Source organism: Myotis davidii, unplaced genomic scaffold, assembly GCF_000327345.1.
Source record: "Myotis davidii unplaced genomic scaffold, ASM32734v1 scaffold238, whole genome shotgun sequence".
NCBI classification, from domain to species: domain Eukaryota; kingdom Metazoa; phylum Chordata; class Mammalia; order Chiroptera; family Vespertilionidae; genus Myotis; species Myotis davidii.
In genome coordinates, this window is record NW_006293779.1 from 9,554,049 (window position 1) to 9,560,664 (window position 6,616).

Sequence of the window (6,616 nt, forward strand, 5' to 3'; positions counted from 1 at the left end):
CCGGCAGCCTGTGCCCGCGTGAACAGGTGCCTGGTGATACACTGCTAAGAGCCCTCACTCCCGCCGAGTCCTCAGCCCGGGCACCCCCCCCTAGGAGCGGGGAGTGGCCAGGGGCTGGCACCTCTGACCCACGCGAGGTCACACAGGGAGACTACAGGGCCGCAGGCAAACAGAACACTCTTCAATCTTATGGCCCTTGACCCCGCGTTGTGTGCGGAGAACATTTGTTTTGTCCTGTGGAAAGTCCCCAAGTGCATGGGCTGACAGTCCATTCCAGCTGGCCCTCTCTGCTAAGTCTGGCCATGTTTCCCATGCTTCCGTTCCGTGATCCACCCCTCGGCCTTGCAGATCAGAAAGTGACCCCCTGGGCCTCCTCGGGATGAATCTGAGGCTGCTCCTTCCTGGGGCCCAGGCAGCCAGCGGCTATTGTTAACCCTCAGTCCCTCCCACCTCTGCTGGCCTTCCTGTCCTGCCGTGAGCCTCCCTTGGGGGCCCACTTAAACTGAAGACAATTGCTTGGGATAGATTTAGCCTCCTCCCCGGTGGCTAAAATTATCAGGAAGTGAACGGTGATGTCGCTGACCCGCAGCCCTCCCCGGTCTTCTCCTGTCCTGGTCCATTTGAGCGGCCCTCTGGGAGCCTGTGACAGCCCCCCACCCCCCCACCAAAAAAACGCCCAGGCCCACATGCCAGCCCCAAAGAAGGCAGGTCTGCTGCTTCCCTCCCTTCCTTCCCCTGGCCCACAGCCCTCTCCACACTTGCTTCCCGCTCGCCGGTGGAAGTTGCTCAGTTGCTTTTGCTCTTGCTGTTGGCCAGCTCCCAGCTCCTGTACTATTCCACTGCATCCAGAAGGCTCTCGGGAAGAAATGATATAGATTATTTTTAACCCCCCAGAGAGATGCGCTCAGGGGTAGGTCCCCAAAAGGAAATAGTGGGAGAGAGCGTTGGTTGCGGGCCTGCAAGTGGCCCTGCATCTGTTCGTCCTCTAGCAGAGCCTCTCGCCCAGACACCAAAAGGAGAGTGAGCATGTCTTGCAGGGCACAAAAGCCCTCACCCGCATCATTCCTGAGGCTTCTCAAGGCTCCGTGTGGCAGGAAGAGCAGATGTACCCCAGGTGGCAAAAGGGGTGAACCAATCCCCAGGCCGGGAGGTGACTGGCCTCATGTACATGGACCCAGGACTAACTCCCAGGTGCCTGACCTCCAGCTGCAGGGTTCATGTGTCAGCTGGGATGGGCACAGGCTGGGCACACAGTCCCTTCACAGGGACCCAGAGACCCTCCCCAGAGAGCTGTGGCCCTGCCTTTCCCTTCTCTCCTCCAAATGACCAACCCCTGCAGGTGCTCTCCCTCTCCACTGAGTAGAGAAATGTCAGGCGGGCTGGGATGGACTCTGTTGTCCTGGACTAAGAATACCACAGGTTCCGTGTCCCTCTAAAAGTGCCCCAGTTAGGACCATACGATTGTTCGTCACTTCACTAAGGCTGAAGGCCCAGCATGTGGGCGGCTGGTGGCTGACCTGATTCAGGACACATCTAGTTCTATGATTAGTGAGGGGAACAGAGAACAAGGTGTCCCCTGGAGGGGAGACTGGGGGAGGGAGGCTGGTTGCACCTGCGGGGAGATTCTGTAGCCTCAGGAGGAGGCCCTGGCCATGTCTGGAGGCGCTGTGCGGGATAAAAGCACCAGGGAGAAAAAGCAGACCCTGACCTCCCTGAGCTGGGCCCCGCACCGGGAGACAGAATGCACCTGGGTGACGACCGTGCACCTCTCCAGGGGGCACTCACACCATGGTCTCAGTGCCTGTGCCCCAGGAAAGCGGGATTTGTGAGCTGAGCTATAGATGGCACCAGAGGCAGGAGCGGGGAGGGAGAACAGAAGCTGCACGCACAGGAGCAGCGTGAGCCCTCCAGGAGAGTGCTCGTGCTCCGTCTGGGGAGGAAGCTCCCTCAGATTCCTTCAGCCCCGTTCCCATCAACAAACACTGATTGAGCACCTACTGTGTGCTGAGCCAGGGCAGTTACTGAGGGGGAACAGGCACTGCCTTTGAGCAGCCCCTGGGCCAGGAGGGGCGTGGGCAGGCTGTCCCCTGCCTGTCCCGCTGGAGCAGAGGAGGAGCCCCAGGGAAGATGTGTTGGATCAACTTGTTCTGGCCTCACAGACAGAGACGACGGAGGGCGGGTTGGAGGGCGGGACGGGACGGGTGAGGATGCACAGGCGGTCATCTGGGCCACAGAGCCAGGCCTCGGGAGCTGGGTCAGCACCCGGGATCCCCAGGGACCAGGAATCTGGCAGCAGCCTGAGGCCAGTTCATAGGGTCTTGAATCCCAGGCTGAAGCGTTTGAACTTGATTCCCAGGCAATAGGGAGTCAAGAGATGTTTCTCAGTGACTCAGGCTCCTTAATAGCCTGGGAGCACTGGTTCCTGCCGATGTCCCGTCGCCCCCACCCATCCCCCCACCCACTCACCCCACCTCACCCCCAGGTGCCTGGCTCGCTCTCTCTGCAGCACCACCACTGAGAGGGAGGCTCCAACTAGAAGCGGGCTGAGCCGTGGGCAGCACCAAGGCAGGGTGGCTGCCAGGAGCACCGAGCGCTTGGCCCGGGCTGGCTCCGTCTGTGGGAATCGCTCTGTCCCTGCAGAGAGAGGCTTCCCAAGGGAGGTGGCTCAGGGCCACTTGGATGTGCTAACCAGGACTGGTGTCAAGCGGGTACAGCTAGCCTGGGAGGACCTAAGAGTCCTCAGAAACTTTTCCACTGTTTGCTGCAGCAAGGAGACTTTCCATGACCATTTGATAACAAGCAAAGGCCGTTGTGTGCATTGGACAGTGTCTGAGCGCCCTGGGCTGCCGGAGCAGATAACCACAAACTCCGTGGCTTAAAGCGGAAATGTACATTCTCTCCGTTCTGGAGGCCAGAAGTCCCAAACCAAGGTGTCGGGCGGGCTGTGGCCCCTTCGGAGGTTCCAGGGGAATCTCCTCTCTTGCCTCTTCAGCCTCAGTGGCCCCAGGGACTCCTTGGCGTGTGGTGGCGTCACTCCGAGCTGGCCTCCCTCTGCACGTGCCTTCTCATCCTCTGTCTTCTCCTCGCCTGTCTCTTCCAAGCACACTCGTCCCTGCATTTCAAACCCACCTGACAACCCATGATCATCTCATCTCAAGATCCACAGCCAATTACATCTACAAAGACCCTTTTCACACGCTTGGGGCCTGGGGCATAGGGTGGGGCATATCTTCTTAGGGGCCACCTTCAACGTGCATTACACGCAGTCTTTGGAATGAGACAGAGCCAGGCTGAAATTCTGTCTTCACTCCTTGCTCACGTTTAGTCATCTCCCTGCACCTCATTGCTTTTTAAAAATATATTTTTATTGATTTCAGAGAAGAAGGGAGAGGGAGAGAGAGATGGAAACATCAATGATGAGAGAGAATCATTGGTTGGCTGCCTCCTGCATGCCCCACACTGAGGATCGAGCCCACAACCCGGGCATGGGCCCTGACCGGGAATGGAACCCATGACCTCCTGGCTCATAGGTCGATGCTCAACCACTGAGCCATGCCAGGGTGAAGCTTGTTTCTCTATCTTAAATAAGAATATCTATTTATAGGGCTGTTCTGAGAATTGCATGAGTTAATACTTGTTTGGCATACAGTGCACAGTAAATGGCATTGCTGACAATGATGATGATGATGAACTAACTCAGAGAAGAAAAGAGATGAGTCTGCCCAGTGTCACACAGCCAGACCTGGAACTCGGGTCTCTCACTAAGCTCTGTCACTTGTTCCTCGGTGACATCTCATGCTCCTCAGGTCTGTCCCAGGGACTGTGCGCCCCTTGGCGGGAGGGTGAACAGCATCCAAAGTGGGGTGAACAGCCAACTATTGGCCCGAAGGAGGTGAGGTTAGGATTAGAACTTGCCTTGAGTTATTCCACTGGCAAGAGGGAAAATCAAATTTGGCCTCCCCTTGTATAAGAAGCAGCCTCACTATGGGGGAGGGGGAGAGGGACTTGGGAGGGGAGGGATTTGAACACGTACCCCGTGGCTGCTGTGGGGTGGGCTCCACCAAATGCTGTCTCATCAAGCCTTGCCTCTTCCCTGCTGACTAGGAATGGTATCCCATTCAGAGCTGAACTCTCTCATGGTAAGAAAATGACACCCTCTTCTCCATCTGGGGAAGCAGCTACAATAGGGAGGGGACACCCCTGGCCCCAGATGAAAGAACCAGTGCCAGCGAAATAAAGGCAGGATTCATTCCTCCCTCTCGGAAGTCTCTGCAACCTGACCTCCCCGCCCCATCCCACCCCCCAAAAGACACGGTTGACTTTGATCTTTCAAGCCCCTGCACTCAGATTTCCCCTGCTGCCTGGTGAGGTTCCTGCCAGCTTTCACAGGGGGGTACTTACTAGTGTGGTTGCTGCTTACAGTGACACGGACGGGCGTGGTGCTGAACTCTGGGGGAGAAAGGCATGGGCCCCGGCTTCTGTCTCGGTGAGATTAAACCAAATAGGTTCCAGGCCCTGGGAGCCTGGTGCTGCTTGCTGATCCCCGGGGAGGACAGCAGGTCCTGGCTGCCCAGGACAGTGCCTGAGGGGTGAAGGTAGGGACAGGCCTTAATGGGTCCTGGCTGGGTCCTCAGGAAGCTCATCAAGGAACAAATGTATCACCTGAAAAGGAAACTGGTAGAAGGGGCAGGGAGCGGAAAGGACAGGAGTGACTCCCTCCTAATGAAGCATGGAAAGTTCTGGCAGCAGGAAAAATGGACGAAAACAAAGGGGAGTGCATGGACATCATGGTAGGAACGTGGGGGTGGGAGGGAGGGCAGATGTGGCTCTTGGCCAAGTGGTGATTCATAGGCACGAAGTCCTACAACCACAGAGGGGTCCAGAGCTTTGTCCTGGGACCCAAGGGGTCTCTGAGACCTGAGGCTCAGGACGAGGAAGAAGGAGCCTGTCCCCATCCAGGTGATTGGCAAACTTTCACAGATGCCCTCTTTGCGGCCAGCACAGTGGTAGGCCCCTGGATATAGGACCTGGCACCAGTCGTAGCCTCTGGATTGACAGATGGTAGCAGTGGTGTGGGCTAAAGGCGAGTGTGGGCCTACAGCTCTGGAAATGGAAGGACTTTCTTCTGGGCTCTGAGCCCCTCCTGGGAAAGCTCCCAGGGTCTTGGAGCACAAAGGGTGAGGCTGGGGGAGAGGGGCAGTACTACCTCTGTGCCCACCCCCATGTGCAGGGCCACTTTTCTCCTCCTCTCTTCTTTGCTATCTCTTCTGGCCAAGTCCAAACTCAACCCAACTCATTAGCCAACCCAACTCAATGACCCAAGAACGAGGACAAGCTCTTCTCCCCTGGAGTCTTCTCACATCTGAGATCATCGGGGGCCATCATCCTTTGTTGCCAAGACTGTACTTAGCTCAAGACTGTCAACAAAGGGGGTTCGGGTCGGGCCCCTTCTCGGTGGCATCTGCTTAGGTGGCCCATCATGCCAGGCCCTGCCAGAGACACAGGCCGGATGGGGCGCCCTCCCCATGGGGGGATCGGTACGTCATCCTTTGTCACCTGGACAATCACAGTCCGGCTTATGATCTGAGAAGCATTTTAAGTCCTTGGAGAAAAGGGAAAATTGTAGCTATCCTCTCAGGTAGAGGATTTAAGATTTCCTGTGAAACGTCCATCTCAGCAGCTCATTCCCCCTTCTGTCATTTCCAGAGCGCCCATGCACCCCTGGATAACGTCTAAACGTCTCCATGTAGCTTATGAGACCTAACACGGTCTGCCCTTTACCACCGCAGCCCGGCCACTCCACAGGCTCCCGCTGCCCAGCAGGGTTGAATTAATTGCCAGGTCCCGAGCAGACCACGCTTGCTGGCTCCCATGCACCTCTGCACAGAACACTGTCCTCTTGTCTTTCGGGAAAGCTTCTGCGCATTTTCCAGCACAGCTGGAACTTCAGTAGAGGACACTCAGTGGAGGGGTGGGTAGAACAAAGGGACCCTCTTGGGCTTACATATCTCTCGTCCTGTGAAATGATTAAAGCTGATGAGGCGAGTAAATGGACCTAAGTGTGTTTAAGTTTCCCATCCAAGGCAAGTGCTCCAAACAGGCACATATTCTAACTACACTCCAACGGGCATCAGACCATGGCAAACAGAGGGCAGACATTTGAATTTCTTGATCCCTTTGCCCCAAAAACATTGAGATTTTGGAATAAACTTCCTCATGAGCCATTGCCTACACTGTCCACTGATCTCTCTCACCCTCCCCTTCACCTCCCCAGTGGGGGTCTGGAGGAAAGACCCAAATGTCTCCCCAGGGTGATGGAGTCCATGTGAGCATCTGCTGGCCAGGGTGCTCCAAGAAGATGCGTGAGTTCTAGAGTCCCCTGCTTGGTGTTCAGCCTTCCTGGGTGGGGAGAGGGCCTGGAATTCAATGTGGATGAGGTTATCAATGGTAGAGGGTCCGCCTGAAGAAACAAGAGGGTCCTTCCAGCTTCCTCCCCTTTAAGAGCACCCCCTCCTGCCCTGCCTGCCGGTCCCGCCAGGCCCTTGGGGAGAGCTGGTCCTTGGCTTCCTTCTCTGCGTCTGCAGAGCCAAAAAGGGTGGGTCCGGGCTGCCGCCGA

At 56.7% G+C, this 6,616-nt stretch overlaps 2 long non-coding RNA genes across 2 annotated transcripts in view; one reads left to right on the forward strand and one right to left on the reverse strand.

Annotated features, from left to right (window-relative positions):
* The window catches only part of LOC102759777, a 9,464-nt gene extending 3,596 nt beyond the window's left edge, over positions 1–5,868 (reverse strand). Inside the window, exon 1 of the long non-coding RNA XR_001514516.1 lies at positions 5,858–5,868. This is a non-coding gene — a long non-coding RNA (uncharacterized LOC102759777). The remainder of the gene's footprint in view (positions 1–5,857) is intronic.
* LOC107183713 overlaps positions 1–6,083 on the forward strand; it is a 9,089-nt gene extending 3,006 nt beyond the window's left edge. Inside the window, exons 2-3 of the long non-coding RNA XR_001514517.1 lie at positions 2,175–2,179; positions 6,071–6,083. This is a non-coding gene — a long non-coding RNA (uncharacterized LOC107183713). The remainder of the gene's footprint in view (positions 1–2,174; positions 2,180–6,070) is intronic.
* The last annotated feature ends 533 nt before the right edge of the window (positions 6,084–6,616 follow it).